The sequence below is a fragment of the Lissotriton helveticus genome, chromosome 10 (genome assembly GCF_964261635.1).
Source record: "Lissotriton helveticus chromosome 10, aLisHel1.1, whole genome shotgun sequence".
In the NCBI taxonomy this organism is placed as follows: domain Eukaryota; kingdom Metazoa; phylum Chordata; class Amphibia; order Caudata; family Salamandridae; genus Lissotriton; species Lissotriton helveticus.
In genome coordinates, this window is record NC_136071.1 from 474,491,868 (window position 1) to 474,514,503 (window position 22,636).

At 41.8% G+C, this 22,636-nt stretch overlaps 1 long non-coding RNA gene across 1 annotated transcript in view; it reads right to left on the reverse strand.

Moving 5' to 3' along the window:
- LOC144785340 (uncharacterized) overlaps positions 1-22,636 on the reverse strand; it is a 4,610,862-nt gene that overhangs the window by 999,355 nt on the left and 3,588,871 nt on the right. Inside the window, exon 11 of the long non-coding RNA XR_013601832.1 lies at positions 2,314-2,402. This is a non-coding gene — a long non-coding RNA (uncharacterized LOC144785340). The remainder of the gene's footprint in view (positions 1-2,313; positions 2,403-22,636) is intronic.

Consider the following 22,636-nt stretch of genomic DNA (forward strand, 5'->3'; position numbering starts at 1 on the left):
CCCAAAACAGTTTTTTGAACTTTTCTGAAGCAAACTGTTCGTTTTGTCTGAAACTAACCTTTTATTTTAAGTCACTATGGATCAGATACTAAAATTCACAAAATGAAGTTGCAAATTATGCAACAACTTTTTGGCAACCAGTGTTTAGGAACGTTGTTATTTTTAACTTGCTTACATTGGCTACACAAAGAGGGAAGGGTGCTAGTAAAGGAACAACTTACACTCACTCCTTTGGTGGATTTTTCTTTTTCTTTTACTTTTAAATAAGCCAATGTTCCAAGAGGAACTGATGCTGCTTTAAAAATAAGTTTCTTTTTAGGGATAATATCTGGGGGACTAGACAGTGGGACAATATACCAAGGATATCCACGACAAAGCCAGTTGTGGACAGCATTATACCTTACACATCCACAATTAAGTAAGAAATTACCACATTATTCCAAGGATGGCTATGAGTATGCCAGAGCTGGAGACTCATATTGAGTACAATCTAGAAAGAATAGCCATCAATATGCCAGGAGGCCACCAATATGGCAGTCAAGGTCAGGAAAACTCAAAATATGATTTAGGGTACCTCTATTCTATGGTCCACCATTGCAAATGATCACCATTCTGACAAGGATTACATCGACTGCTGGTCTCCAAATGCTAATGGTGAACTTTGATGTCAGGGATTGCCAACTGGGAGAACTTGTGTCTGCCAGGCAGTGTCAGTACAACAGGTACACACACACGCACACACATAGGTACATAAATATGCACACACACATTTCCCTGCCATCTCCCAGAGCTGGTTAGCCACTTATATGTCTTGCTCCTTCATCAGCCCCTGTTATCCTTGGTTTGAGTTGCCTCCACACTTGGCCAACACAACCAGCTCCCTTGTTTCAGGAAATCTGCACATAAGCCACTCAAGCTGTAGGTGTCATTGTTCTTTCCTAACACTGTACTCACAGCCATAAAGTTTAACTGCAACGTGGGGTCTGCAACAATACCAATCTCCTTGCAACCTTGCCATATGGAGGTCTGTCATGTTGCACATCCATGATGCGAGTCACATTGTGTGCGGTAGCTGAGCTCTGTCATTGTTTTCGATTGCTGTTCCTCTGAGGATTTGGGGCTGAGCAGTACTGTCTCCTTCGTGTTGTCTGAAGGTTAGTGCTGCTTAATTCCAGACTATCTAACTGAAATACTGCACTTGTCTCCATAAATGTGAGTTACATTTTAGCAGCTGAAGAGCTACCGGTAGCCCCAGAGCTATTCACGGGAGACAGATGGGTTAATAGGATGTTGAGCATAGGGAGCCCCCAACCTGTACACAAACCAATCTCTTCAAGTAGAAAGGAGGGGTATTCTAAATTCTAATTGTCTTCTTAAGAAATGAACACTATATCACTTAACTGCCAACTCCCACGGAGTAATTATCACTAACGAAGAGGCTTTAACTGATATGAGTGGTGCAAGAATACACCAGTGCCTTATCTCATGCTGGTAGAGAACTGAGTCTCTCCCATAATCAAAGATCTTCATGAAGGTATTGACATAGTCATGTTTATCATCATTATCACTCATGTACAGCCCTCTTTGTTGTAATATCGACCATAATTTTGGTGTTTAACTGTGTTAAAAAAAGAATATTACTAAAATGCCATTTTTTAAAACGTATTTTTAGCTAAGTAAATCAAGGAATTATTATTGCTTCGAAGTTCATTTTTCTCTACTTTATTACATGTGTTTGGATATTACATTTTGATTACTAACTGAACTGTTGTGAACTTGCTGCAGCTGTTCAAATCTCCATCAAAACACGTCTTCAGAGAAAACGTGGAACCTCCTTTCAATCTACCAAAATAGAAATTATTGATCATTCTTCTGCAATCTGTGGTTTGTCATATCATGGTGTTGGCCAAAGCATTATTTATGTCATTCTGATAAAATACTGTGGAAGTACCTAGCGGCGATAATACCCTTACCACAAGGTATTACTGCAACATTTAGAAGAGTATAGAGAAATATAAAGAGTACTTAGTGCTGACATTGTAACGTTTCACAAGTGCGGTTTTTTTCACAGTAGATAGTTGGGCACGTTCACTGTTCTGACTCCAAACTACCAACTTGTAAACGTGAGGACAGATTCCTAGGATAGATTGGCCTTGGTCTTTGGCCTCTGCCTGTCTCTCTCATTCTCTCCTCATCCTCTGATGTGGATTTTTAGCATACACAAATCCCCATATATTTTTGCACAATAAACACATAAATATGTGTGTGAATATTTCATATGTAGATCAGAAATAAAAGATTGTCATTACTTACTGATAGGCGTCCTTAAGACTATTTGTTGCTTTTCCCTTTCATCTGTATCCAATGCTCCACTCCTGCTAGGATAGTAGTGCTTAAGACACCTGAAAAATTTGATTTGTTTGTAAATGTTTGTAATTCTGAAGCCATTTACACAAAGTACCATAATTAGTGTAACCAATTCATGATTTCACCACATAAATGATGAATATTTGGTCGATGTTACACAGTGACAATTTTGCTATATTTGGTTTATAACTCTTTGTTAAAAATGTTAGTATAAAAAAACAAAAACATTCTCAAATAGATTCACGTGATCATTATACAATGTTGCGGTGATGCAATGCATTGCAGGTGAACTGATCAGTCATGATCTCAGTAATCTGCGAGCTGGATGCAAAATTTCGGGATAAGGCAAAGGTAAGAATACATTTCATTGAATTACATTCTACAAACTGTATTTCGAAAATGAATATAAAAATTCATTCTTCTAGACTGTAGTTTTTACTTTCATAGACAAAAATCATGGGCAACTCTGTGATGATACAAAATGAAAAGTGAAAAGGTCCTTAAAAGTAAAACCACCTAAAAGGAATTCATGATACAGAGACAATACATTCCTCTGGAGACAACTTATCCCCTTCACACATTCGTTGACTTTTTCAAATGTATTAATGTGTTACCCAATGACACCGATTCAGATAAGATCAAAGAGGAATAGGACCTACAAGAGGGAAAGATAGGCCCAAAAACACAGATTTAAACATTGAATGAATCCGCAGATCTGCAGACCGAAGTATGATTTAATTAAAAAAGGCTTTACTAGAACAATTGTAGAACTAAGAAATAAGTCTAAACATAGGAGGGCAACTTAATGCAAGATATCTGTCACTTGACCAAATTCTCAACTGCTAATGAGGAGAAAGAATAGTGGTTTATGCTACAGTGAAAGAAAGTATGCCTCTTCCCACAGCTAAAGCATACTTAACCCCTTGCGTGCTGCCGTAGGCCATTGGCCGACGGGAGCACTACCTCGCTAGTGCTGCGGTCGGCCAACGGCCGATGCAGCCCCGCCCACCTAATAGAACGCCCACACCGTGGCGGAAAAAACGCTGCGGTTAAGGCGTTAAAACACTGCAGGACAACACAATGTTTTAGAAAGGAAGAGCTGGAGAAAGAGAAGTCTTTCAAAGTAATGCAGCTCGTGGAGAGCTCTAGCTCCCCCTCTTAGGTATTGATTGGAATGTGCGTTGAGAAATGGGACCCTGTCACAAAACAGATGATACAACATACATGATAAGAATTTAAAGTAAGTGACCTCCAGGTTTGCACTCACTGACTAACATCCATTTCGTAAACACTGAGCAACAGTCCTCTAACTGTACCTCATTTACTGACAACTGATAAAGAGGTAGCAGGTTATATTGGTATGGCATCTTTAACAACTTTACAGTAGAAGAGGACACTAATATAACATGCTGTGAGCCCATGTAGTACGACGGGCATCAGTGTCACTGTACTTTGAAAAGAGGGCCCTTGCATATTAAAACATTGTTTGCTTAGCAGCAATTACTTAAGAAGCTGCAAAATAGACATTCTAGAGCAGGCATCTCCAACGAGTAGCTTGTGAGCTACCAGTAGCTCTCCAGCAGCTTGTGAGTAGCTCTCCTGTGTGCAGCCCAGACTCCTACAATAGAAACGTTTGCTTAGTTGAAATATGATTTGTATGACAAAATTGAAAAGCACATATCCAAGATGAAAATGTGTGTATTTTCAGAACTCATAAGCAGTTGTTTGTAGAAAAATATTTCCCTCAAACTTTCTGTTGCCTGTACGAATGAGGTGGGGCCCCCTGGAGTGGAGACCATTTATGCTGAAACAACTGACCTGATAGGTTCTCTCTTTTTGTAGACCCATGCCCCTAAAAAGTACCCCACAAACTAGGAAACCAGTAGAGCAGTGGTTTAATAGGGACTGCAGGAGGAAAAAGTCCATATTAATCCTTGCTATTAAAACCCGCAATCCCGCTGAGGTATGGTTAGCAAGACTCCACCTCAGAGGCGAAAAGGGCATGGGAGGAATCACACTGGGCTAGCCTGAAGACAGCGAGCCAGTCTAAGAATGGCGAGCTCTTTTGGGCTTTGGTAAGAAAATCCAATGGTTGTGATCCGGATCAAATCCCTAATTACAGCACTGACAGGGAGTGGTTTGATCACTTTAGCAGAATGTATGCAGGGAGCGAGGCTAAAGAGAGAAGTGGGCACCCTACGGCATCTATGTTGACCTTTTCAGGCTCTTTTGACCCTGTAGGGAAAAATGAGGAGGTGGTGGCTATAAACAAAATTGTACCAGCTAAGGCGCCGGGACAGGACGGAATACCAGGCGATCTGTTTCGAGCCAATGCTGACCAATGGGCCATATACTTTGTACTTCTGATTAATGCCCTTCTCGAGGGCTCACCAGTCCCAAGTTCTTGGAAAGGGGCTGAGGTGATCCCCATTTACAAGAAGGGGCCCAGGGGGGACCCTGCCAACTACCGCCCAATAAGTCTTATTGACGTTGGTCAAAAGGTGGTTGGCAGGGTTCTCCTGGAGAGGATTTTTTTGTGGGCGGAGGAGAATATTATCATTTCGCAATGCCAGGCGGGGTTCAGGGCCTGCACGAGTACAATTGACGAGGCTTTTAGGCTGGTATTACTGCACTGGAAGGTTGTAACCATTGGCAAGGGCGGTCTTTACCTCGCATTCATTGATTTGAAGACCTCCTTTGACCTGGTTCCCCGAGAGCGTCTTTGGATGGTCTTGCGGGAGATGGGGTTCCCACCGCCCATTCTGAACCTCTTGGCCCGCATGCATGATGGAAATTATGCTCGTATCAGGTGGGGCACCCAGGATCAAAAAACAGACAAAATCCCTGTGAATAGAGGTGTCCGCCAGGGATGCGTCCTGGCTCCAACCCTATTCACGCTATTTGTGAATGGGGTGGTTTCTTTTCTATCAGAAATCAATGCCGATGCCCCTGTTCTGGCCGGTGATAAGGTCCGGCGGGCTTACAGAAGCTATTAGATCGGTTCTGTCTTTTTTGTAATTTGAGGGGCCTAGTAATCAGCACCACCGAAACGAAGCTCCTGTATTTTAATCCGAGCAGGTCGGTTAAATCCACGCTTACACTTGATGGGGTGCCTTTAGAGCGTGTTAAAGTTTTTGACTACCTGGGGATTAGAATCTCGGACAAATTGAAATGGCAGCCGCATATTGAAAAAATGACCCTAAGTCACAAGCGGGTTGTGGGAGTTATTGGGAGAGAGCACCGAGCCTCAATCTCCAGACCTATCGCCCCCGCTCTGGAGATCTATGCTTCAAAGGCTGTAGGCTGCGCACTATATGGAGCCGAGCTCTGAGGCTTCAATAATGTAGATGCCCTTGTGATAGCAGAAAATAAGTTCTTTAGAGAGCTTGTTTCACTTCCCAGCGGAACTCCTAGCAAACCCCTCCTGAGCGACTTGGGCTGCCGCTCAATCAAGGATCTAATCGGCTTGCGTCCCCTTCTTTTCTGGGCTCGCCTTTGGTGCACCCCTGAGCTATCTAGATATGCTGATGGCCTAGAAGAAGTAATGAATCTCCAGGGATCTCACAAGTTTGCTTGGTTAGCAAATATAAAAAGGCTGCTTTCGGCCACCTGCCTTAACCTTGCATGTGAGTCAGGGGTCCCTCTGTCTAAAACGGAAATTAAGAGAGTATACTGGACATGGATCGAAAATCAAGATCATAGAGATCCTAATCTGGGTAGACTGACTGACGAGTTCCGTCAGCACAAGACAGTGCCTTGTCTTGAGCCCTACCTGGAGTTTATCCAGAAACCTAGAGACAGGGCCCTCTTCATTCAGTTCAGAATGGGAACCCTTCCCGTTCATGAATGCACAAGCAAGTGGATACCTCCCAATCAAACATCTGCTGATTGCCCATATTGTGCAGGGGTAGCTGAAAATATTCCACATTTTTTTTTGTATGCCCAGCTTACACTAAACCTAGATTGAAGTGGTTAAGACATGTCTGTTGACAGGTCGAGACCAGGAATCACTCGACTGCCCTCAGAATTCTTCGAGCAGATGCAAACACCATGTTAGCTTGTGGGGTGGTTAAATATTTAAGCTGGGCTTGGCTGCTACGATTTATTTGTATAGTTACCAGTTCTTAAGCTCTCAGCAAAGCTGCTTCTGGGTTAATATATTTTTACTATTTTACTGTAAAAATGATTGTCATTGAAATTTTTTTTTTCCCGATTATATTGTGAATGAAATGTGTTTTTAATTGTGACGTGCTTTTAAAGATATTTTATATCGAAATAAAGCTTTGTTGAACTGAGAACTGAGAAATACATTTCAATTTTCAAGATGTATTTAAAGCTATTTGAGTTGTAGAGATTTACAACTCCCATTACTACCTTGGTGCCAGGGGGTGCAGGAATGTATTACCCATGTAGAGGGGAATGTACTGATAACCCTGCATAATGCATTGATGTGATCACTGCTAACAGTCTTGTTCGGGGTGGTCACTACAACATCACTAATATTAGGAGCTCTGGATGAGTTTGATTGAACATAAGTAGCTCTTGAATCAGAAAAAGTTGGAGACCCCTATACTAGAGGTACATGCTGTTTTCACAATGAGAAGCTCTGGAGGAAGAAAGAAAGGTTGCCTTCCCTTTGCATGAGGACATAACATGCATACTATTGAAAGCCCATGGGTTGGTTCCACTCCTAGGCTTGTGGGATTGCTTGCTCACTGGTATCCCAGTCTCACACCTAACTTAACTATTGTGCATTGCACGAGCAGCTTGAATCATTAAGGGGTTGTATAAGCATGACAAAGTTATCTCCACACTCAAATAACATTACTGACTTCCTCTGCCATTCTACATCTCCTTCAAGGCCTGTGGCATCATCTATCAAGCAGCAAACTCCAACATGTGGGATTTAGTAAACATTGGCCAACAAATTAAAAACAATGTCCTGCTCTTTTCAAGGACACAGTCACACTTCTCTGACCCTTCAAGGAGTCATACACTGCTTTGATGTTTCTTGACCTGAGAAAAAATGTATGCTCATTGCTGTGGTATACACAAACACACAGTGTCTTACTCTCACAGAGCGCCTTGTCCAGGAGAACCATTGTGAGGAGAGCAAGAGGCCATGGCCCATGTTATGTTATGTTAGACTCATTTATTACGCGCACAGATGCTCCAGCAAAGGAGCGTCCTGGCGCCCGACAAGGTAGCAACACAACACAACAGAAAAGAATATGGTGAAAGATCTAAGGGAACAGAAAAGTTTTGACAGCTCGACGAAAAGTGAGCAAATCACATTGGGGACGTATCTCTAGGGGAAGAGAGTTCCACAGAGCTGCGGCACGTACTCGAAAGGAGCGTCCACCAGCACGGCTATGCTTAAAGCGGGGGACGACATTCCAAAATTGTGATTCCCAAATTGAGAATCCATAGAAATCTCTATTTGGGAATCGTATACTGGAATGTATGTAACCTGCCATTTCCAAAATGCAATATCTATCGATTCACATTTGGTACTAAGACATTGGTAAATAGGAAGGAAATTGCAAATTTGGAAACAGAGCATCCAGGGAGCTCCTGTTTGCTGCATAGATACTAGTAGCCCTGATCCAATTTTGAAATGGACTGAAGTCATGCCCAGTGGCATCCAAAGCACCTTGCTGCAAGTGAGTTCACTGAGTTTATTACATCCCGATTTTGGTGATCATTCATGTCTGATGCCATTGAAAATCATTACTGTCTGGTCAGCGTCGGTCTTAGCATTGGTGATGCCCAGTGCGACAAATAATGGAATTCGCAAGAAATTCCATTATAGACACATTCCAATGGTGCCTGCCATCTTTCCATTGCCCCCTCTTACATGTATTTAGTTTTTTTCAAGCACTACTCATCCTAATGTTGGGTGTCACAGCATTTTTTTATGACACATACCTTTTACAAGGAGAATGCAGGCCACATCTATGGGAACTCTTTGTCACCTATCCTCATTCTCTTTCATTGAGAATTGCAAAGAGGGTAGTATATGAAAACACTCTACTCATAATGTGTAACAAGCAGAGAGAAGTATGGCTGTACACAAATTAAACTGCAGTGGAAGTCATCGTTCTATGCAAGCTCCCACACCAGCAATCTCACTTAGAACAAGTATACAGCCATACACAGAGGCCTGTTCACATGCATTGGTACAGTCCTTGACACACCTAAGTATGTGGTAAATACGTCACCATTAGATGTAAGCACATACAGCGTAGAAGCCTTAATGAGAAGTGCAGGGTGAAATAGGATGGCAAAGCCAATCAGAAGAGGGTAATTTTCTAAGCTATGTATTTACAAACTGACCTACAGTAAAGTCACAAATATAGTTTATAAAAAAACAGATATGCAGATGCATGTCTCAGAAACATACACAGAGACTGATTTACATAAGAAGACTGGACAGGGTTGGTTGCATTTCTCCTAGGGTGGGACCATGAGACTGCCTGCTCTGCTCTTTGTGGATGCCCCTCTAATAATTTTAAAGTCGCTATGAGGTCTGCAGCAGTTGGTGGATGATTTTAATATTTTCTGTTTGGAGCTGGAACTAGAACTAAAGAGTGTGAAAACTAAATATATGCCCCCAGATGCATCAAGCATCCATTTTGCAATTCCATATTAGCGTAAAATAAGGAATCGCTAATAAGGAATAGCAAAATGCTATGCAAGAAGAACTCGCTCAAAAAATAGCGATTTCTTAAAATTCCTTAATTGCGACTCGCAAATTGCGAGTCGCAATTAAGGAATACCTCCCCATTCATTCCTATGGGCCTAGAGGCCCATAGGAATGAATGGGAAGACATTCCTAATTTGCGATTCGCAATTAGCGAATCGCAAATTGAGAATGCAATTTCAAGGGTGCAGGGGTGTCCAAGGGACACTCTGTTGCACCCCTGAAATTGATCTGTGCACATATGTTGCGCACACACATGCCCTTATGATGCATCCCAAATGCAAAAATACCGGTCGCAAAGGGGCAGATTCTGAGAATCTGCCCCTTTGCGAGCGGATTTTACCTTGATGCATCTGGGCCATGGTCTTTAACCCTGCTAGAGCTAAACAAATTACTCATTGTAAACTTTCTGTTGGTACAGCGTTAATAGAGCAGGTATCCAATTTTGATTACCTTGGGCTAAGGTTGGCACCCAGCCTAGATTAGTCCTTGTAGATCCACAAAGCTGACTGTTCATTAATACATTATTCCTCATGACTGCTAAAGTTATAAAACAAAACTTTCTCTAAGAAAGTCACTCCAGCGATTGAGATTTATAATATTAAGGCTTTGGGGGCAGATCTTTAAGGAATGGAGAATTTGGGCTATGCTAATTGTAGCATCCTCTCTCACTCTGAGAATATATTCATTAGGCAGCTATTTGCCCTCCCAAAGATCACACAACTGATCCCATTGTCTCTAGTTCTAGCACTGAAGAAAGTTTACTGGAAAGTCGAGCTTTGACTTTTTTTGTAATATCACAGGATATGGACCTCAGCCGCCTTGGAGGTTTATGTTCACAGTTATACTAGCCCTCTCAGACATCCAGCGGATACCTTGGTTCATGCATATCAGGTTCTTGCTTAGAAAATTGGGCTGGGAAGCACCAGAGGCCCTCACACCTGGTTGCAAAATGCCAATCAAATTGGCCTATAGGCAGATTGCATAACAAGAAGTTGCAGACAGTAGAAAAGGTACTTTGACCTGGAATTTTCTGGAGTTTAAGCTGTCTCCTAGCAATAAGGATACAGTCGACAAGATCACCCCTAATGTGGCTAGGGAACTGTTTTAACAATCTAGATATCAGACCCTACCCATTATAGCCTTCTGTGCTAAGTGGGCAAATGTGAATACAGTGGTCTAAGTACATCTGTGCTAAAGAAGATAGAACATAATAGGAGAACCTGGGGGGGAGGAGCAAGATGGCGGGTTGACGCCGCCGAGAAGACAGGCACCCTGAGCAGCTCCCATAAACCCGGATGTAAACCCTGATGGTTTTGTTTGAATATGCGGAATTAACGTGGCAGAACCAAGTCTGAATCAAGACTCAATACTTTTTCCACTTGGCATTGCAGTAGCAGAGAAGAAAGAAGTTTGTTACAATCTTACCAAGCCCAGAGACACTTGCAATTCATGCTGGCGTTCGCTATTGGTGGCGGTGCTTTCAGGCGGCTTCACAGACTTCGGCTGATCCGCTGGCTGAGCTCGGTAATCAGCTGGAAGCCCTTGGTTTCAGATAAAGCAGACAAACTCATGATTGCTCCGCCGAAGGCACCGGCTCGTTCGACATGCGCTGGAAGGCAGGTACCTCCTGTTGTGACGGGGAAAACGAAGCGGACTGAAGACGTTGATGCAGACGCAGGGGTGACAAACGTGAGATTTCGGGCTGATAATTCTAAAGTTGGTAAGCCCATTCTCCAGCTAATTCGATCAGGAAAAGCTGGAGAGTTGTTCTGGTCAAATTTGCCTATTAAGAATGGTGGTAGTCAAGACATTGCGGGCATGCTAATGGAGCTATACCTGACCAGCAGATGGTGTACAGACATAATATCGAGTCAAAAATATCGTTTGGACAGAATATCGAGTCAAAAATATCGTTTGGACAAAATATCGACAGGACAGAATATAGACAGCCAAAATGTTGTTTTTAAGGTAAGTGAAGTAATATCGACTGTAAATAATATAGAAAGTGAAAATATGTAAGTATATAATATAGATAGTAAAAAAATTCGTTTTTATTTTTAGGGTTCAGGGTCAGTTTTGGGGTTTTGGGTAAAGGGGTATTTTTAGGGTTCAGGGTCAGTTTTGGGTTTTTGGGTAAAGGGGTATTTTTAGGGTTCAGGGTCAGTTTTCAGTTTTTGGGTAAAGGGGTATTTTTAGGGTTCAGGGTCAGTTTTCAGTTTTTGGGTAAAGGGGTATTTTTAGGGTTTAGGGTCAGTTTTCAGTTTTTGGGTAAAGGGGTATTTTTAGGGTTCAGGGTCAGTTTTGGGTTTTTGGGTAAAGGGGTATTTTTAGGGTTCAGGGTCAGTTTTCAGTTTTTGGGTATTATTTCATTATATTTTGTTACTATATATATGTTTTAATAAATATGAAAAAAAAATATTTATTTAACTTTCATTAATTATTTAATTATTATAAGTTAATTTAAGTAATTTAAGTATATTTTAGTAATTAATTATTAATATTAATTTAATTTAACACTGTTTTTAGTAAATACGATATTTTTTACAACTATATTTTTGTAAACGATATTTTTAACTCGATATTTTTGTACTTACCTGTTTGTAGATAGAAACTCGATATTTTGACTGTCGATATTTTGTCAACAATATTTTTGATGGTCGATATTCTGTCCCTCGATATTATTTCAGTGATCCCCAGCAGATATGTATGGAAGAACCTGCTGGGGAACAGAGAGGAGATGGGACCCCTACAGAAGGAAACACTATAGTACAGGGGGAAAATGTATGGAAAAGAGAAATTTTGGAACCGATTGATAGAGATATGTGCGGGACTATTCCTCAGACTGGTTCATTGGCTTTAACTGAAGATGGCGCTGGTAGCACAATTGCTACAGATGGTACAACTGACTCAGTTAGTGAGAATAACACTGCTAATATGATTGACATCTCTCAGTCTGAGCAACAGATCTCTGGACGGCAACAAGAAGGTGGTGACAATTGCTTGGCTAGGTCGGCCTCACTATCTATCAATGACTGCCCTGAAGGTCAAATGAACTCTCAATCCCCGTCAAACATGAGCTCATCGGAGGAATGGGAGATACTGCAAAATGATGTAGGGGAGGAAAAAAAGTAGAATTAAATACAAAGAAAACACCCAAGTCGGCGGTTAGGAAGAAGAATGTAACTGCAAAAGGTACGCAATTAAGGGGCAATAATAAGAAGACGCTGACCAAATCTGATCAACAAGGTGGTGTGTCACGCAATAAAGAGATACTTAGTGATACCTCCCTCCGTCGCTGGGTCCAAACAAAAGGTGGGGTTAAGTCTTTGGTTTCTAGACTTTCCGGGAGTAGCCCAACTGAAATATCCCAGGACAAAGACACTATAGTGGGCGATATGGGAAAAGACATAGGTATCGTCTCTACTGCCCCTATTGCTTCTATGCAATCAGCATCATCTGATATCACAGAAGTCTCTAGAACTGATATTGGGAACTCTGTTTTAATTTCAACAGAGCAGCCAAGCTTACAACTAGAACCATCATTGGCTTTACATTTTCAAACACTAAAAGATCAGAGACAAGAAGCTCAGGAGCACTATTCACAACTCAGAAGGGATAACCAAGGCATTCTACAGGCCCTACAGGCAATCAATCAATCAATCAATCAATCAATCAGTAATTTGTTAAGCACACTACTTACCAGTGTGGGTCTCAAGGCACTGTGGAGGGAGGTGGGGGCCGCTACTGATCGAACAGCCAGGTCTTTAGAGTCCTCCTGAAGGTCAGCAGGTCTTGGGTCTGTCGTAGGCTCAGTGGGAGGGTGTTCCATGTCTTGGCGGCGAGGTGGGAGAAGGATCTTCCACCGGTGGTTGTTCTTCGGATGCGCGGGACGGTGGCGAGTGAGAGGTCGGCGGAGCATAGCTGGCGGATGGGGGTGTAGAAGGAGAGCCGTCTGTTGAGGTAGGTTGGGCCTGTCTTGTGGAGTGCCTTGTGTACGTGGATGAGGTGCTTGAAGAATATCTTCTTGTTGATGGGGAGCCAGTGCAGGTTTCTCAGGTGGGGGTGATGTGGCCATGTCGTGATACATCGAGGATTAGTCGTGCCGAGGTGTTTTGGATGCATTGTAGTCGATTGATGAGCTTGGTCGGGGCTCCCGTGAGGAGGGCGTTTCCGTAGTCGAGTCTGCTGCTGACTAGGGCCTGGGTGACTGTTTTTCTTGTATCTGTCGGGATCCATCTGTAGATCTTGCGGAGTATGCGGAGGGTGTTGAAGCAGGAGGAGGAGACGGCATTGACTTGCTTGGTCATTGAGAGCGTTGAGTCGTGGATGATTCCCAGGTTGCGTGTGTTGTCGGTGCAGGTCGGGGCTGCCCCCAGTGCTGTTGGCCACCAGGAGTCATCCCAGGCTGACGGGTTGGAGCAGAGGATGAGGACCTCCATCTTGTCCGAGTTCAGCTTCAGATGGCTGATCTTCATCCAGTCGGCGACGGCCTTCATTCCTTCATGGAGGTTGGCTTTGGCGGTGATGGGGTCCTTGGTGAGGGAGAGGATCAGTTGAGTGTCATCGGCGTAGGAGATTATGTTGAAGTTGTGCTGTCGGGCGATGTGTGCAAGCGGGGCCATGTAAATGTTGAACAGTGTCGGGCTGAGGGAGGATCCTTGGGGTCCGCCACCGATGATCTCGAAGGCTTCGGAACGGAACGGCGGGAGGTGGATGCTCTGGGTTCTGCCGGAGAGGAGAGAGGTGGTCCATTCCAGAGCCTTGCCTCGGATCCCTGCGGCGTGGAGGCGTGCGCGTAGTGTGCGGTGGCACACGGTGTCGAAGGCGGTGGAGAGGTCTAGGAGGATGAGTGCGGCAGTCTCCCCGTTGCCTAGCAGGGTCCTGATGTTGTCGGTGGCGGCGATGAGGGCGGTCTCAGTGCTGTGGTTGCTGCGGAACCCTGACTGGGAAGGGTCCAGGATTTTGTTCTCTTCGAGGTATCGGGTTAGCTGTCTGTTAACGTTTTTCTCTATGACCATGGCCGGGAAGGGGAGCAGAGAGATGGGTTGGAAGTTCTTGAGGCCTCTTGGGTCTGCCTTGGGTTTTCTGAGTGGGGCATTGATCTTGGCGTGTTTCCAGCTCTCTGGGAAGGTCGTGGTCTCAATGGAGAGATTGATGATGTTGCGTAGGTGGGGTGCGATGGAGCTGCTTGCTTTGTTGAAGACGTGGTGCGGGAATGGGTCTGACGGAGAGCCGAAGTGGATTGTGCTCATGGTCTTGATGGTGTTATCGACGCTCACGTTGGTCCAGGCTAGTAAGGGGACGTAGCCGATAGTGTGCAGAGGGTCTGTTGGCAGCAACACTTAAGGTCGACTCTCTTGTAAAAGATCTTGCAGATCTTCAGCAGCGTGTGGCAGACACTGAGGAGGCTGTGTCACAGACTACCAAACAAACGCAGACTCACAGCACTTCAATTAGAGCATTGCAGCTCAAGGTGGAGGATTTATAGAATCGTCAACGCCGGCAGAACTTGAGACTATTTGGCATTCCAGTGGAAAAAGAGGGCGCAGACCCCCGGGCGTATTTGGTATTGCTTTTACAGAAGGCTCTCCCAGATTTGGCTGACTGGGACAGCCAGATACAGCGGGCACATTGACTCCCTCTTGGGCCTCAGAGACAAGGGTCTCAGTTTCCAAGGCCTCTTTTAATTTATTTTGTCAACTTTTTGTTGCGTCAGGCTGTATACCTAAGAGCCCGCCCAGGCTCTCCTATAACAACTGATACTGTTAATTTTTTTGTGCGATCAGATTTGTGTAAAGCCTCAATGGATAGGAGATGGCAAATGCGGCAGTTAATTGAACCTATGAAATCTTTAAATGCACAAGTGTTTCTACAAGAGCCAGCACGGTTGATGGTCTTGAGAGGTGATCAAATGCATTTCTTCTTAAGGGTTGAAGAGGCTAAGGAGGCTATTAGTAAATGGCAGCATGAGAAGGGTGGGAAAAAATGAGGTGAAATGAACACTAAATTAACGATTATGCAGAGATTGCAAAATTTTCACGGCTTCAGGTGCAGGTTTTTCAGGTGAGGGGGTGTGTTTAGGGGGACCTGTCTTCTTTTGGCTGCTTTTGTAGCAGCTTCTTTAAGGAGGGTAATTCCTCTCCTAAGGTACGGGGGTGGGGGGTCGAGGAGGTTTTTGGAAGTGTGGAGGTGGGGGAAAATATGGAAAATTAAATCAACAAGACTGCTAGAGAAGAATTAAGTATGAACTTGTCTATAGTAGGGAAGGAGGAAAATGAATGTTAAAGAACAAATACAATGGGCTACATGAAAGGGAAAAAGAAGCATTTTGATGATGGGCAGAATTAAGTGTATAATTTGGAATGTCGCCGGTCTAAATAGTAAACTCAAGATGCAGCTGGTACGAAAATAGTTAAAGACATACAACCCTCAGTTCGCTCTATTAAAAAAAACACATCTTTCTTTTAAAGATCGTAAACTTTTAGTACAACTGGGCTATGAAACTATTATCTGTACTTCACAGTCTTGCTCTATTGGAGGAGACTATATATTGAAGCAAAAGGGATTTTTGTGTGCGATACAAAACACTATGACTGATCGGGCTGGGAGATGGGCATATGCACAGGTTGAAATACGAGGTAAATGTATGTTATTTGTGGTATATATGGTGCTAATGTAGATGAACCACTATTTTTTGATGCTCTAAATATGGAATTATTGAACTGGGAAGGAGAGAAATTGATTATGGGTGATTTCAACTGTATTATGGATTATAATACAGATACTAGTAGTCAGATGCCCACCCACAGAATGTCTAAAATAAGAGCTGTGCTAGCTGAGCTGGGTCATTTACATTTGGTGAAAGATCTGTGGAGATACTTATATCCTAACAATGCAGGATACACTTACTACTCATCACCACATCATTCTTATTCAAGAATAGATATGGCGTGGGTCTCAAATGGGATCGCTGCAACAGCTGATATAATGATATACCCACGTATTACTTCTGATCACAACCCTCTTATGGTAACATTTCAAGCTATAGCAGGAGAAAAGATACGTACACCTTTTACATTTCCAAAATATCTACTTACAGATGAGACATATATATAGAGAATATTAGGTGGCAGCTTGACGTTTTTTTCCATGAAAATGTAGGATCAGCTACACCTCTTATAATATGTGCCACTTGGAAAGCAGTTGTTCGAGGAACAACGCTGCAATATGTACTACAGCAAAACAAAAACAAGCAAAATCAAACAGAGGAGGGTATCTTGATTGTAAGAAAGGCTGAAATGGAGCATATGCATTCGGTCCGATTTGCTCTATCTAACCAAGATGAGCTATTACGAGAATTAATCGATTTGAGGGTGGCTGCCAAAAAGGCACTTAGGGAAAGAATGGTTGCAAGATATATTAAGTATCGTTCCTTACAGTATGAGTTTGGTGAACATATGGGAAAAGTTCTTGTTTGTAAGGTAGCTGACGACCGGGCTAAAACCTATATTAAAAAGATAAAAGCAGCAAACGAGATTACGTACACGAGCCGAATGAGATCCTAGAACCATTTTCTGTTTTTTATCAGAACTTATACACTCCTGATACTGTCACAAACGAGGAAGATATACAACAGTATATTCAAAATATATATCTGCCAAAATTGAACGAAGAAGATACTGTTACAATTCGCAATGATATTAGTAAGGAGGAAATATTATTAGCAATATCAGCGCTTCCCTTGGGAAAAGCAACAGGGGACGACTCCTTACCTTTGGAGTTTTACAAAGTATTTAAAGAGCAGTTAATTGAACCATTTAGAGAGGTAATACAATACATTGGTAACCATGATCCAGTACCTGAATCCTGGAATCTGACACAAATCGTTTTTTTAAAGAAAAATAAGCCTTCTAATGAGTGTGGCTCCTATAGGCCTATTTCAATTATTATTTCTGATGCTAAAATATTCACCGAAATTCTTGCTACCCGGTTGGCACCAGCTATGTCAGATCTTGCCTTAGTCCATCAACATGGCTTTATTCAAGGAAGGGAGACTACGGCACAAATAAACACTGCTATCCCAGCCTTTGATTTGGCCGAAAAATATGATATTCAATTGGGTATGTTGCTCTTAGACGCGGAAATGCATTCGATAGGGTTGATTGGAAGTTTTTATGGGCTGTATTGGAAAAAATGGCGATTGGGAAAAATTTTGAACAGTGGATTCAGGCTCTATATGGGAAACCACAAGCAAAATAATGTATTTAGGGTTACAATCAGACGTATTTTCAATTTTTCGTGGTACACGACAGGGATGTCCACTTTCTCCCCTTTTATTTGCCCTTTATATTGAACTGTACATTTTTTCACTACAATCCAATCTCCAAATTATACCACTACGGCAGGGTGGAAGCTCAATAAAGGTAACTGCCTATACAGATGACATTGCGATTTTCACAACTGAACCAATAGGAGCAATAGAAGAAATTGAAAAAGAAGCAGCTGGGTTTGGAGTAGTAGCCGGCTACAAACTTAACACTCATAAAATGCAGACACTTTAAAATGTTACACCTAGGGAGTCGGGGGGGGTATGCACGGTGGCAATGTATCTGGGGCTTAGATGATCTTCACTGATCAGTCAAATACTCTCTTTGAACTATGAGCCTTTGATAAAAGAAACGTCCCTTTTGTTAAAAAAAATGGCATAAACTTCCCATTGGCAACATAGGCCGGGCTAATATCATCAAAATGAAAATACTTCCAAAATTTGTGTACCTTTTTAGATCCATCCCTCTGCGGATCCCTAATAGTTTTTTTAAAAAGATTAGATGGTCTCTTTAGTAGTTTCTATTTGGGGCTATAAGAGGGCATGAAGAGCAATGGACTTACTGAAATGCCCTTTTGATCAGGGTGGTATAGATTTTCCAAGATTTTAAGATGTATTTCTGGTCTGCATTTGCGGGTCGCTTTCGGAGTTTATTAGTTCCTTCATGTACCCCTTTTTCCATCAATTACTATTGGCAGAAAATAGCTTGATGTATCTGTATAAAACTACGGATCTGAATTATTTCAAGCATGTTAAATTTAAGGCTTTACTGGATACTATCGCTATTTGGAAAGCTATCTCGATCAAATGTGACTTATCATACTATCATGATAAACTTCCTTTGTGGGGGAATCCAATCTTTCCTGAGGGTTTTCAGGACGCTATATTTAAACAATGTGCTGATTTCGGTATTTTAACACTCGGGGACTTGTACGATTATGGTGGGCTTGCTTTATTTGAAAATTTGCAACTTTTGTTTAAATTACCAACGCATATGTTTTTTAAATATCTGCAACTGAAGAGTTATTTGTTGACACATTTAAAACTGACAAATATAACTAAGTCAGAGATATGGGATATGTTTTATTAGGATAAAGCTAAATCTATCAGTCATATGTACAAAATTGCCGCTAGCTTTAGAAAAGGGGATGGTAATAAGTTAGCCGAGAAATGGAGTATAATATTGGGGGAGGAGATCAAGACAAACAGGATAGAGCAAAATCTAAGGGTAGTCAAGAAATCTGTACATGCTACCAATTTACAAATGCAGCAGTTCCATACTATCTGTTCCCTTTATTACACACCTGAGAAAATAGCTAAATGGGCTGTTTTGGGATCAGTTAGAATGCGAGTAAAATTCCCTAAATGTGATCTTATTTCTGCAAATATAAGACATATGTTTGTAGAGTGTCCTAAACTTGACGACTTTTGGCAACAGGTAGGCCAAATCTGTTCTCAGAAGTTAGTTATAGATTTTTCCCCTACAGTGAGGGATATTATCTTGGGGCCTGAAACTTTTAATTAAAGACAGAATCGGCTATTACTGATTTTGTTGGTAATAGCTAGACTGGTGATGAATCCTCCAAATATCAGTGATTGGTGGATGTTAATGAAGGAAATATATGCAATGGAAAATACTTTGGTGAATGCAAGGGGAACGCAAGCTCTGAATAAATTAAAATCTATATGGGGATCCATATTGTAATGTATAGATTAGAAATAGGATCGAGGGTATTGGTGAAGTTAGTGCCCCTTTGTTGTCTTTTTTTCTGTTAATGGGCTTTTATTTGTGATATATGTAATCCTACCTGTGGTCTATTGTAAATGCTGACTTGTTGATGAATAAAGATATTCAAAAACAACAAAAAAAAAGAACATAATAGGAGAACCACTAAGGGGGCTTGGAGGTCATTGATTGCGCAAGGACAAACATGTCGTAGCCGAGAGGATGATTATGGTTCATAGGCGTGTGAAATGTATTTAACAATTCTAAATGCTCATTTGATGGAATGTTCTAAGCAGTAGAAATGTATCTTTTGTAACTAAAACAATTATGTATTGTTTACAATTATTTTGGGTACTTGTTTTATGTTTCTAAGTTGTCTCATAAACTGTTTTTATCACAAAATCTTTCATGAATTGTTATCTTATTTTCACTTGAGAGAATAGCTATACTGCACTATATACTCTATTCCTTTGTGATGGCCAGTGGATTTGAGTCTCCACCTATGGGTACTATGTCTAAATGCCGGATACCATAACAGACCCATCAGGAATCATCTTAGGGCTTTTTCTTGAGTTTTTGCTTTTCTAGCACCTTGTCTTAGTAAGTACTTATTCTATTAAGGGCCCTCCATCGGATTTATCAAACTATGGGCCCAATTCTGATCTTGGGTGGAAAACATACAGAACGACTCGGTTCCGGAATGCTTTCCGGACATCTCAGATTAGGGAAGTCCGACCGAACGAGTACGATGCATCCGGATACGATTCAGTTGGCAATCCTTACAGGACCCAGCCCACTCATATCCAATATACAGACAGTGTGTACATTACATGGAGCAATACAAATGCCATCTGTTTTGTGTTGCAAGCACTGTTGCATGCACAGTCACTCAGCTCTGGTCTTTTCACCGGCACTGTGCTATCCACTATTTTAAACACACACTCTTGTGTTTAAATAGAACTTATAAGGTGCAATAACTCACAGAAGAATTAGCTTGTTGGCTGCACGCTACCATACCTGGGACCACCTGATTTGAAAAGAGGTTTACACCACACCTCTCACTTTAACCCTAGTGGCCGGCAATTCAGGTTTTTACCTCCTCTGCTACCTCGCTGCAAAAATCCTCATCCTCCTTGCCAGAATGTACAAAACTGCCATTGAGAATGATCCTACTGTATTTTTGATGCCTTTTTAAAATTTGTACATGACTACCATCAGATACGATTCAATGGTAATACCGTTTCCTAAATGGCTTTTTTGCAACCAGTCGTAATTAGGAAATGCTATGTACATGCGGTTACCCAATCACGAATAGAAAATCCCTATTTGCGACATCCTATTTTGCGAATTGCAAAAATGCGATCTCTACCCAATAGAGATCACATTTTTCGATGTCACATATGCCTTTAGTACATACCAAAAGGCAATTTTGCATATTTTAATGGCCCGAAATAGCGATTCGGTCTGTTAAGAAATGCAAATAAACAACATACGTATGGGCCCATATGTCTGTACCAATAATGAGTCAGATGGTGTTTGGATTTCATCTTAAGAACATATAGCTCCTGGTTGCAGTACACACACATTTCAGATCTCCAAGAAGGAGCAGACTCAAATTAGGGGAGTCCGACCGAACGAGTGTGATGCATCCGGATACGATTCAGTTGGCACTCCTTACAGGACCCAGCCCACTCATATCCAATATACAGACAGTGTGTACATTACATGGAGCAATACAAATGCCATCTGTGTTGTGTTGCAAGCACCGTTGCATGCACAGTCACTCATCTCTGGTCTTTTCACCGGCACTGTGCTATCCACTATTTTAAACACACACTCTTGTGTTTAAATATAACTTATAAGGTGCAATGACTCACAGAAGAATTAGCTTGTTGGCTGCTTGCTAACATACTTGGGAACACCTGACTTGAAAAGAGGTTTACACCACACCTCTCACTTTAACCCTAGTGCCCGGCAATTCAGGTTTTTACCTCCTCTGTTGCCTCACTGCAAAAATCCTCATCCTCCTTACCAGAATGTACAAAACTGCCATTGGGAATGATCCTACTGCATTTTGGATGCCTTTTTGAAGTTTGTACATGATTGCCATCTGATACGATTCAATGGTAATACCATTTCCTAAATGGCTATTTTGCAACCAGTCGTAATTAGAAATGCTATGTACATGCGGTTACCCAACCACAAATAGAAAATCGCTATTTGCGACATCCTATTTTGCGAATTGCAAAATTGCGATTTCTACCCAATAGAGATCACATTTTCTGTTGACACATATGCCTTTAGTACATACCAAAAGGCAATTTTGCATATCTAATGGCCCACGATAGCTATTAGGTCTGTTAAGAAATGCAAATAAACAAGACACGTATGGGCCCATATGTCTGTACCAATAATGAGTCCGATGGTGTTTGGAGTTCATATTAAAAACATATAGCTCCTGGTTGGGGTACACACACATTTCAGATCTCCAGGAAGGAGCAGATGACATTTGGATTTTTTCATACTCCAGGAATAAAATGAACCAGATGCCGGGCTAGGCACAAGCTGTTGAACAGAAACACAGTTCTCTGTCCTGGCAATGAGCCAGATGCAGCCTGTAGTTTCTCTTATATTCAAACAATCCTTTCTGGGATACAATCACACAGTTCTGTGATGCAGCAAGGATCGAGGCAGAGTGTGGATTTTCTTTGAGCCTTAGCAAAAATTCAGCCAGTGTCTTTACCATTCTCGGGCACAGAAAACTCCGTGCCCCAATAGGGAGCCAAATCCAGCTTGTATGATTTTTTAGGCACAAAGTAATTCAAACCATGATTGGCTCCATACTTGGGCACAAACGACACGCCAGCAAAAACATCTAAACAGCTTAGTGCTCCTTGCTGTGGCACAGACACACCACTTCATCCTCTCACAATGAAAGGGGTGGAGCTGTGTGTCTGAGGCCCGGCACGGGGCCAGACGGTGTTTGGAATGTTACTTAGCCTAAAAAAATAGACATTTCCATTTTTTTGTTAAATACCTTTGTGCCATATGTGGTGGAAATCCACGAGCGATCCCAAAAAAGTACAGATTGCTGATGTGTAACTAAAATTCTAAATTGAGCAAGGGGAAATGTGTGTGGTTTGAGCAACGATTTCCCAAAGAAACTAATTGTTTAATTAAAAAAGTAGGGAACACAAATGGGAAAAAAAGAGAAATTGGTTTCAAGGGGTTTCACCTTCAAACGTTTTTTGCTCAGTATCCTGATCCACAAACATCATAAACAATGATGTTTATGAGTCCTACTCTGATAGACCTGTGTAGTGTTTTTAGTTTTCTCAAAATCTAACGAACTCCAGAATCAGCAATCAAGCAATAGCCTACTATTCTTTTCACTTTGTACCAACCATTGCTGGAAATGAAAGGTCTTATAAAGAGAAACTGGGTATGCATAAAACCTATATTTTTTTATGTATGCTAAATTCTTATTTTATAGATGATGGGCATTTGTAAC